Source organism: Triticum aestivum, chromosome 1A, assembly GCF_018294505.1.
Source record: "Triticum aestivum cultivar Chinese Spring chromosome 1A, IWGSC CS RefSeq v2.1, whole genome shotgun sequence".
Classification (NCBI taxonomy): domain Eukaryota; kingdom Viridiplantae; phylum Streptophyta; class Magnoliopsida; order Poales; family Poaceae; genus Triticum; species Triticum aestivum.
Genome location: NC_057794.1, coordinates 96,360,461 through 96,370,891, shown reverse-complemented (window position 1 = coordinate 96,370,891; position 10,431 = coordinate 96,360,461). Strand labels below are relative to the sequence as shown.

Sequence of the window (10,431 nt, the reverse complement as noted above, 5' to 3'; positions counted from 1 at the left end):
TATGGCCATACAAGTCCCCACATAACAAGTCAGGTTGTACCAGACAAATGGGACCCATCTTTATAACATTTTCCAAGAGTTCAACCATGGGATAGGTTAATATTATTTAAATATATTCTTCTCAATAAATTGTAAACCTCCATAGCCATCCCGCCCTGTCCAGAAGGAAAAACAACAGCCGAAATTGAGTGAAATATATTTAAAAGAGCAGCTCAACAGATAACACTTAAAATCTTTCAGAGTTGGCGGATAAAAAAGTTGTTTGATTTGAATCCTAGATTAACCACCTGACCATAATCAAGAACTGGGTGACAAGGTTGGCATGTTTCATACAACTACTAATGCTATATTTATGCTTCTTGCATGATACCATGTGCTTCAGTTTCTGGTAGTCCCCATGAAGATATATACCTGAAGTGTTCCTGAAGGAGTGTTGAAGAATGAAAAGTGGAGTTTTGGTCAAGTGGAATATGATGGCAGACCATAGTATTATTAAGGAGCTCTTAAGTTGGTATGGTCCAGCACACCAGTACTCTCCACCATGCCATGTACTCAATGTTTCAAAATTTAAATAGCCCTCTACAGCTTTTATAGAATGAAATGCTACCCTACTGAATAATTTCCATGAACAGAACTAATACTGCTAATATCCACTATTGATGTAGAAGATATAGTTCATGTATGCTACATACACCAAAACTACTTGGAACTTATAAACACTTTTTCATGTATACACTTCTTAGGTATCATACACACTGTCCATAAGTTTAAGTAATTCGGGTACTAGAAAATAAGCATTTAGAGAACTTCCCAGTCTTCTGTTAAATTTACATGTATGGCAGCTCCCTGCGTGTTCATAGGTTTTTTCTCTCTTCTAATTCAGTACAACTGTCCGCTCCTCTTTAGGTGGCGTATTTTGGAATCCGCTAAGACCAAGGAGTTTTGTATTTGTTGGAACTTTGTACTGTTCTTTTGATGATAAAAAGGGCAGCCCGGTGCACGTAGCTCCTGCTTGTGCAGGGTCCGGGGAAGGGCCCGACCACTTACTGTTCTTTCGATAAGTAATAGAATTATTCAGGCTAGACCAAGTCTTGGCTTAGTTCAGCCATAGATATGACCAAATGCAAAATTCATCTTCTATTATATATCTCACTGCATACATTTTATACTCGGAACAGTAAACAAAGATGTGTATTATAGTAAAAAGCAATAGTAGCGTGGCTTTTTCAATGTGAGGCATTGTTCTTTATTAAAGATATTTTGTGATGATGCAGCATGGGTTCAGATAACTTTGAAAACAGATTCAGCAAAGGCACATAGGGGGCATCAAGTTATTTTGGTAAGTATTATAAATCATAGATAGTTTGATTTTCAGTAAATGCCTAAACATATTATAAAAGAATTAGGGTCACGACATCAGAGAAAAAAGTGAAGCTTCTGTAAGCTATGAGACATATAGAATCAACACTTGAAAAGTATTCTTCAGGATTTAAGAAGTATGCTTTGCCCCATTTCAGATGACAGAAATTCTCTCTGGACACTGCTACATGTTCCACTAGACGAGTAACTTCAGCTTGACTATCTTGCAGTTGTCCAAGATTTTCCTGTTTAGAAGCATAGTCATATCCAGGGGTCATGCTCGGATCGTGTTGACTGCAAAGTCAGGCTGCAACAGCAAGACCCTGCCATGCCAAGTCCTTGGAGGCATATGGTTTCGTAGGGTCCATCATGCCGCCTATGCTGTGCTTGCGCACATCGTGTCCGCATATGCTCCGGAGCCGTGACTCCTCCATCGGCGCCACTGGCTATCCCAAGTACTCGCCTTCTCCTCCTCCCACCATGACTACGGTTTCCTCTGTTCCCTGATCGTCCTCGCCGACACAGGAGCTGACTAGGCTGATTAATAAGCTTATTCATTTGAGCTCTATATTTTCAAATCTTCTTAGGCTTACCAAACTTGCAGTACTGTAAATTTTTATCAAAATTCTAAAAGATTGTGCATTGACTATGTACCTGATAGTTATTATATACATAGGTGCCAAATCATGCTCATGGAGGGACCTCTGCAAAAGAGAAATAGCCAGACACTTATAGTAGATGAAGCTCACCATTCGTATCATGAGAATGTGGGAACACACTAATACGGATTCTACTTTGTTAGATGGTCCAAATTTCCTTATGGTTGATCACAAGGTAAAATTCATAACGGAACTACAATCTCACATCTCATTGCAGCAGATTATATGATTCAGTCTATGTACAACTTTTCAGGGCAACACAATGGAAGGAACGATCCCCACATATAGGATGTGTATCTATGAAAATGAGTTCCAAGAAGGGGTCATATATACGATTGGAAACTTTTGTGATACGTACAGCCAGGAAAAAAAATAGAGGGCGGTGGAGCATCCGTTCTGGATCAGTTTTGCTCAACAAACATTAATATAACCAGTCGTTCCGCAACCAGAAGATTCTGTGTGTGGTTACACTGCTTATCCGCTTTCACAATTTGAAAAGTGCATCAGCCAAAATGTTTTCATCTTAGTTCAGCGCTTAGTAAAGTTCTTCCTTGACCCCTTATGCTAATCGACTCCTTGACAAAATGAGATATACCTATGTGATTTTATTTTTTTTGCATCTTGTGACATTACAGGTTGAACAATCGAGGAGGCCGAGGGATGACTATATTGGGGTCGTGATGGATTGGCTGATGGATGTGATTGATGAGTTCAAACTTCTGGCTGACACACTTTACCTTCTGATTCATATATTGGCCAATTCCTCGCAGCGGGACAAGTTGAGTTTCTTGGTGTCGCTTCATTACTTGTTGCTGTGTATGGCCTAAACTTTATTCTATCTCTTTGTGCGTGTCTCTTTACTGTCCAACTAGCATGACTGTGGTACTATAGGAAGTACAAAGAGATTCATCTAGGTAAGATGAACAAATTCAGTGACACTACTGACGGCACATACACGAATCAGCAGGTAACCTTCTTCTAACTTGCCATTTCATTGGTAAAATTTCTTTGACTGGTGTGAATGACGAAGACACATTTGTAATTTGTATGCACTGTAGATAGTGAAGATGGAGGCCGAATTTATACAGTGGGTCTGTTCCAGCACCTACTTTTGATCATATGAAACTAAAAAGATAGAAGGTACTTCCCATGCAAGATCTTATCCTATGCGAAGTTATTCTGCGGGTTTTGTTGTAAGACATTTATGAGCAGTTTGCCCATGTTGCAAGATCTTAGGACCTCTCATGTTTGGGATTCCTCCTTTCTACTTTGTTAGAATACAATTGCAGGAATCACAGGTGATGAGATAGCGCAGCTCTCATTTCTGGTGAGAGGCGCCATCGGCAGCAAGTCAGCATAGGGGATCATACACCCAGTGTCCGATATCTGGTGTGTGGCACCATCTTTTGCCTTCTCCCCCTCCTCTATCTGCTTCCTCTCCCTTCTCTTATATCCTTATCTGGTTGCCCTCTTCCCTTCCCTTCTCTCTCCCTCGTGAAGTCTTAGCACAAGTTGATCCCTCCTTTCTTGTCCTTTTCCCCTTTGACAATTACTAGATTTTTATAGTGCCTTTGCGCGTTGTTCTGCAAAATGACGATGAATAGTTGAATTTGTTGAATTTTGGTAAATTCAGTCAAAACATGTATTGTTAAAGAAGCAATAAAGTTGGCCAAATAATGCATAAGACAGATAAAAATCAGGATTACAATAATATAATTGATGCATTGATCAGCAAGCAGGACTAGGTAGTTGTCCGGCAAGACCGGCCGCAGAGGTGAAACTGAGCAGCACCGTAGTTGGTCGTAACCTACAGAGCGCCCGCGTCCAGCACAAAAGTGATTCTTTTCTTCCCTAATTGCCTAGAAAATTGGAGTGACTTTCGTGCTTGCAGATACACTCTCTAGGTAAATAATTAACTTTTCTCCTTTTCTACCCCTGACAGGGAGATCCAGGAAGGAGGCGAGTCTGTCCCACGGCGTCGCTGTCCAGGTACATTAAGGGAGCTCCATGTCTTGGTTTGCCGCACGTACGTTTACCACGCAGAGGAGCACATATGATCCTCATAATAGCATGTTTGTAATGAATTCTGGAACCAATCGGGAGATTAAAATCAGCAAAGCATATTCATCCGTCCAGGTACATTAAGGGAGCTCTATGTCTTGGTTTGTCGTACGTACGTTTACCACACAGAGGAGCACATATGATCCTCATAATAGCAAGTTTGTAATGAATTCTGGAACCAATCGGGAGGTTAAAGTCAGCAAAGCATATCACCTGTAGTCAAATCACTTTTGGTATATATAAGTGCGATCAAAGATCAACCTAGACCCATCAACATGCATAAACTAGATAAGTGGGCACATGAACGCTCAGGAGGCGTGGCACGCCCCAACCACTAGTAAAACCCATTAACAGTCGCGTAATGGGCGGACCCTCGCAGTAGCCACGTCATCACCGATTCCTGGCCGTCCGATCCGTTCATTTATACAATCTCGTCCGTTGGTTTTTTCAGTGGTGGAGGTATAAAGGCAGCTAGCCCACCCAAATCCCTCACTCCCCGCGTGCGTCTCCTCTTCCTTCCCTCACGTCGCCGCCGGCCCATATCGAAGACAGAGAGAAAGAGCAGGGCACTCACGCAACCCTTTCTCACTGCCGGCTCGTCTCCCCTCCCACCTCAGCGCCGCTGCCTCTGTCTGCTCCGCCTCACTCTCCTCCGTCCCTCAGCGCGCCACGCCATCTCCACAGGGTCCAGCCTCCACCGAAGCCGATCTCTCCGCTGAGCACGCCCCGCACCGCCGTTGCTGTCGTGGGCTCCTCGGCACCGCTGCAGACGGGGAGGCGGCCTGTGGGAGGGCCCTAAATGTGGCCGACGACTCCATCCCCGCTCGCATGTGGCGGCGGCCAGCCCAGCTCCGCCTCTTCCGACCCATCTTCTTGGTATGCATCTGGATGCTTGCCTAAAGAAGGTGTCTGCATTATTGATTCCTTTGGAGGTAATTTTCTTTCAACGTTCTTGTGTGCTGACAAGTCTTATTCATACATCAGGGCATCATTGGTAGTGAAGGAGGACTCTTGCAGGTGCAAAATATTAGCAGAGGAAAATCTATATGGTTTGAAGGGTTCAGATTCATAATCTGATACTATTAGGACCCTTGATCCTTCAACCATTATGAGATTTCAAGGCAGATAGTGCATCTTGTACTGCTTACCTTGATTTAATCAATGCCTTCTGTAGCTTAAGGTTTAATTAGCAGACTACTAGTGCTTTGATAATCTCCTTTCTGAATTCCATACTTGGTACAACAATGTTCCTCACCCGGTCACCCCAAACTGGTGGAATATAAGAAGGATCAGAACTGGGTCACAATGTCTGGCGATTATCTTGTTTTCTCTGGAGGCAGAACTCAATTCAAATATGGTATTGCAAGATATATACAGTTTGCAGAACAGGTAGAAATTACTATGCCACTTGATCTACATTTGAACATATTAACTTTGCAAGAAAATTCCAAGTACTTTTATTGCCAAGTTCTGTGTACTTGTGAATGGAGATCCTTCTTGTGTGCATGTTTGCCAATGTTCAGTATTTCCTTTGGTAATATTGGGACTTTAGGAGTGAATATACACGATGTGCAATCACATCCAACAGTAATAACACCAGTAGCAAAATAAAACTATTGTATTTGCTTCAGTTGATATCCTAAACTATATTAATATGTTATATAGCCAGCTTCATGTTAACATCTTCCTGCTTTTTCTTGTGGTGAAGTCAAGAGCTTTTTAGTTATAATCAAGTCCTAGATACAATCAGCCTTTTGTTAGTTTCACCCTGTTTTAACAAGCAGAATTTAGAAAAATGTACTAATGCACACAAGAAGAGGTGATAAAAGAGGATGCTGGTGATGTGGATTATAACATTTTCCCCTGCTCATATGGAAACAATATTGAGGATACCACCCTCCCTGCCCAAATATTATGTGCAGTTTTCTCACTTATTCTCTAAAAAACTGCCACATAAATTTAATTTGATTTAAGCAAATCGATCTATGCTTTTTCCTAGGTGCTACGTGACTTCACTGGTCGCGTTATTGACTGGGATTTCGAGTACGACAACTTCACAAAAAATGGTTGGCTTCCTATCGTCTTGATGATCTTGAATTTCAGTTTGTTCTTTGGATTTACAGTTTCAAATTTTATCCCACTTGATTTCCAGTTTGAACTTTGGTCGAAGAACTTGGTTATTCTTGTTCTGATTGTTGACACATGTACTTAATTGACTACAAGCATGCCATTCATATGATTGATACAATACATTGCTTGCTTCATTCTGTTGGAAGAGGGATATGTGTACCTTAATGCAGACTGCACATGCATCCTTGGTAGAACAATGTATGCAACTACGTGTACATATCTGGGAGAACATGAATTCTTTCTCCCCTTTCTAGCAATTTACCACCACATAGAAGTTGTCCCAGACATGTGTTTTTCCTAGATGCATGTGATGTTCCTTTCTTTTTCTCCCTGACTTGTTTATGGGCTTCTAGAGATTCTAAAGAACTATTATTTTTGCTTCTGGATAGGCACAAAAAATCCTGTGCCACAAAGGTTAGCTTCATAGTGTGATTGGCATGTTGATGGCTAGCTCTACTGCGTGTAAAAAACCGGAATTCAATCAATTTTTTCTCTTTTCTAGAAAGATAAGAACAATATCCAGTGTGATTCTCTTCTTATGTACCAGCTTCGCCGCGGAGCTCGAAGGCTGCTACTATTACTTCTTGCGCCATTATTTGGCAACGTACTGCTGCGGTGTCCAGAGATGACACCATTAGTATGTGTCAGTTGTATTGGTGACGCTGAGCACAAAACTGTGAATCTACTCCCTTTTGCTCTAGACTGTGTATGTCTCTCCAACCGTAAGCTCTCCTTGTTATCTTAGTAGTTGGATATAATGTCAAATCATTTACAATACTTGTGTGTAACTACAATCTGATGCAGAAGAGTTCTGGTTAGTTCTCATAATTCATCCAGTATATGTTTGCTTTCAAAGCAAAGAAATTGGAAAGTCATGTAAGAGAAGCATAAATGACATGTCTTGAAAATTGTATGAGGTTCAATCTTGATGTAGTTTTGGACTGAATATTTCACACTTTGAGGAATGTGTTTTTGATGAATGTTTTTTCCAGTACCCCAACGATTTTATTCCCTGGTACCCCATGGACTTAGACCAGATTTTTCTTCCAAAAATCTATTTAATTTACTATGAGGTTATTTGACAGAGAGAAATGTTCTCTGTATAGTGGATACAAGCACTCATGATAGATCCTTTATGTATCGCCACTGACATATATCTTTTCTTCCAAGGACAATATATTTGTGGGTTAATTCATATTATCAAGTTGATGTATCAGTTTTATGTATCGCGGTGACGTAATGTTACTGATAATACTTGTCTTGAGAGTTATATCAGGTTGCAGCCATCCTTTGAGATTGACATTTCATTTTTTACACCCAGGATTAATTCATGTTATCTTTCTATTTGCTTCCAATCCTAAATATTTCTCATCCATACACGATTCTGTATCTATAGGTTTGGTTGTGGCGCCAACTGGCTATCTCGACAACATTGACGCTGAAGTTATCGAGCCTCCGAAGAATGGGATGTAGATGTCGTAGAACTTGTCTGTGATGTTATCAAGCATTCACGGAATCCAAATGTCATAGTTTCTAGAAATGGGCGTGAGCTATTGGAATGCCCCATGTGTTTGGTTCCCATGTATCCTCCAGTTCATCAGGTATGTCTTCTTGCCGAACTAATCACATTTAACTATAGCATATCGTTTGTATCTTACTAGCCTTTCTAGGTTTTTGGCTTTCTATGTGTATGCCAATATATAAGAATACCCAGTTCCAAAAGAATATGACATTGCTGACCAAGGTAGGCAAAGCTAAAATAGGGTTTTGGTTTTGTGACCTTTTTCTATGAATCCCTTTCACACTAATAGGTAGCATCTCTTCCTTTCTGTTAACCACCCGATGCATCAGGCCTACCCCCGACTAGCTCCCTGCAAACATTTTGAACTTACAGATTGCACGCTCTCCTTTTTCATTTTCAACGTTGTCCAGATTGTTCCTTATCAATTGATTCTACAAGGAGGGCTGATATCTCATTATTTAGAATTTACACTACAAATCCTTGCTCAGAAAGAAAGTTATGAATGTGTCTAGAGGTTCTTTTACTATTGTCGCATTTGTGCATGCACTGCTCCAATGGCCATGCTATTTATTCTGAATGCAGGCCAAGGGTTCATAATTGTCGTCCAACTTGCAGCAGTGAATTGGGTAACATAAGATGCCTTGCTTTGGAGAAGGTTGGCGCCTCTCTAGAGGTTCTGTAAAAGTTCCAGAACTTTGGATGCTTGGGAATATATCCTTATTATTGCAAGCTGAAAAATGAATCAGAGTGCCAATACAGACCATATACTGGCCCACATGCAGGTTCTTAATGCACTGTCGCTGGTGACATTCCATATCAAATTTCAGAGTGTTCTTTCTGTAGGTTTTAGATTTTCGTGGATTTATGTAATGGAATCTTGATATGTCGGGAATGCGTCGAGAAAATGCAACATGACTTGATGTTTGAAGTTACAGCTTTACAGGGGCATCGACTCAAATTTGCAACGACGAATTTTATACCCCTGCAAACTGTTTAGCTCAGTCTGGTACTTTTCTTTCTCGAACATATAAACAGATTTAGTCCTATATCTTGCTCTGTTTATCAGTGTACTATTGGCCTGCTTATCTAAATAAAATGGCAGTGCATATGACCATAATTACGCAGATTCTTGACAGTTAAAACTAAACCATGATTCCATGTTTAGGGATGCAATGATTCAGTTTGGACATCCAATATCAGGTGGGTTGAGGTTCTGGATGTTTTACATAGGTAGTTGTACCTAATGCAAAATCCTCACCTTAGTGAACTACTGTTTAGTATGTGACTGACTAAACTGAACAAGATCACCTATATATCTCTGAACTAAAATACACTTGATTTTTCTTGCTTGCCGCCCTGCCTCACCCCATTTCCTTCCCTTGGCCACCGCTCCACCCATCCGCTCTGCTCCATTTCTATGCGAAACCCTAGAGATGGTGGCGACTGATTGATGTGGGCCTGGCGGTAGCGACAACGGCTTAAAGCAGGAATAGTAGGAGAAAGGAAGACAGACATAGATCCATGCAGAGCATGAGGCGGGAAGCCAGAATAGATCGATGTCGGGGCGTGAGGACCATCTCGTCATTCTAAAAAATACCACTTACACCAAATGTCAGTATAGTATCATGTTCATGTAAGAATCTAAGAGATTTAGGAACATAGGGAGTAGATGGTAATTATAGACATCAGAGAGGAGTAAATTTGATCACATATACTATATAGGGACTTCGTAGATGCATTCTAGCAGCAGAAGCACAAAACCCTGTATGGATAAAATTCACTTTTATTAAAGTACCAACATGAATATGGCAGTGCGGCGTTGATGAGCAGTGGCGGGCGAGGCGTGGGAGGTGACGATGACGAATGATATGGTGATTAGCAGGTAAAAGGTAAGTGCCCCCGTCGTTTGGTCCCTCTCCTCTCCTTGCTTCTGCCTCTTCCTATATTCATGTTTTGTGTTCTTGCCTTGTCAGAAGCCGTTCATTTCCATTGCTCAGCGGGGGCCTCTTCGGGGACTCATCTAGCATCAGGCGTTATTGGAGGAGAGATGGCTCTCATGGATTAGGATGTTGCACATCATTGACGGGTCATTCCATGGATTAGGACGTTGCACATCATTGACGGGTCGTTCCGCACACTGCTCTTGTTGTTTGTTCTTGACATATCATGTGTGGTGCTGTACTTTCTGAATCAGTTGGTGGTTTATATTAGCAAGTACTATCATTCTGTCACTATTCTGTCACTTTTGAACCACCGATATTGTATGTGATCAGTCCTCTAAACTATAAAACTATTGCTTTTGTGTTCATACAAGCCTCTTAGTATATATGATGTCACTATTATTCTTTTAAGGCTGATCCATTCTCTGAATGTTTTCTATAACTCTGTCTTATTGTTCCAGTCACCAACTTCCATGTTCTTGTACTTTAAGTCTAACACAATAACACTACATAGTACAAACAAGTGAGTATAAGGGGCGCAATCCACCTGACACCGCCTCAACTTTCTCTCAGGAGGCGCCACCCGGTGGCGCCCCAACCACTAGTCCCATGCAATGGGGCGCGACGGAGCTTCACAATGTTATACTGCAGGATGTGTTTCAAGAAGTCAGGCGCAGTACTGGTTGGAAACCATTGAAATATTTGTTGTATGTACCTTGGTGGGAACACTGAGTTTGTTGCGGAAAAAGTCCATTTTAAA

General features: G+C 41.3%; 1 long non-coding RNA gene across 6 annotated transcripts; it reads left to right on the top strand.

Annotated features, from left to right (window-relative positions):
• The first annotated feature begins 4,573 nt into the window (after window positions 1–4,573).
• On the top strand, window positions 4,574–10,039 carry LOC123191840 (uncharacterized). 6 transcript variants are annotated; one of them, XR_006496806.1, is made up of 9 exons: window positions 4,574–4,955; window positions 5,064–5,468; window positions 6,079–6,145; window positions 6,757–6,915; window positions 7,606–7,810; window positions 8,314–8,513; window positions 8,667–8,737; window positions 9,544–9,620; window positions 9,705–10,039. It is a non-coding gene; the product is annotated as an uncharacterized lncRNA (long non-coding RNA). The 6 variants fall into 6 exon arrangements; XR_006496805.1 differs by adding an exon at window positions 8,897–8,931 and having other exon boundaries at window positions 8,314–8,737; XR_006496802.1 differs by having other exon boundaries at window positions 8,314–8,737.
• The last annotated feature ends 392 nt before the right edge of the window (window positions 10,040–10,431 follow it).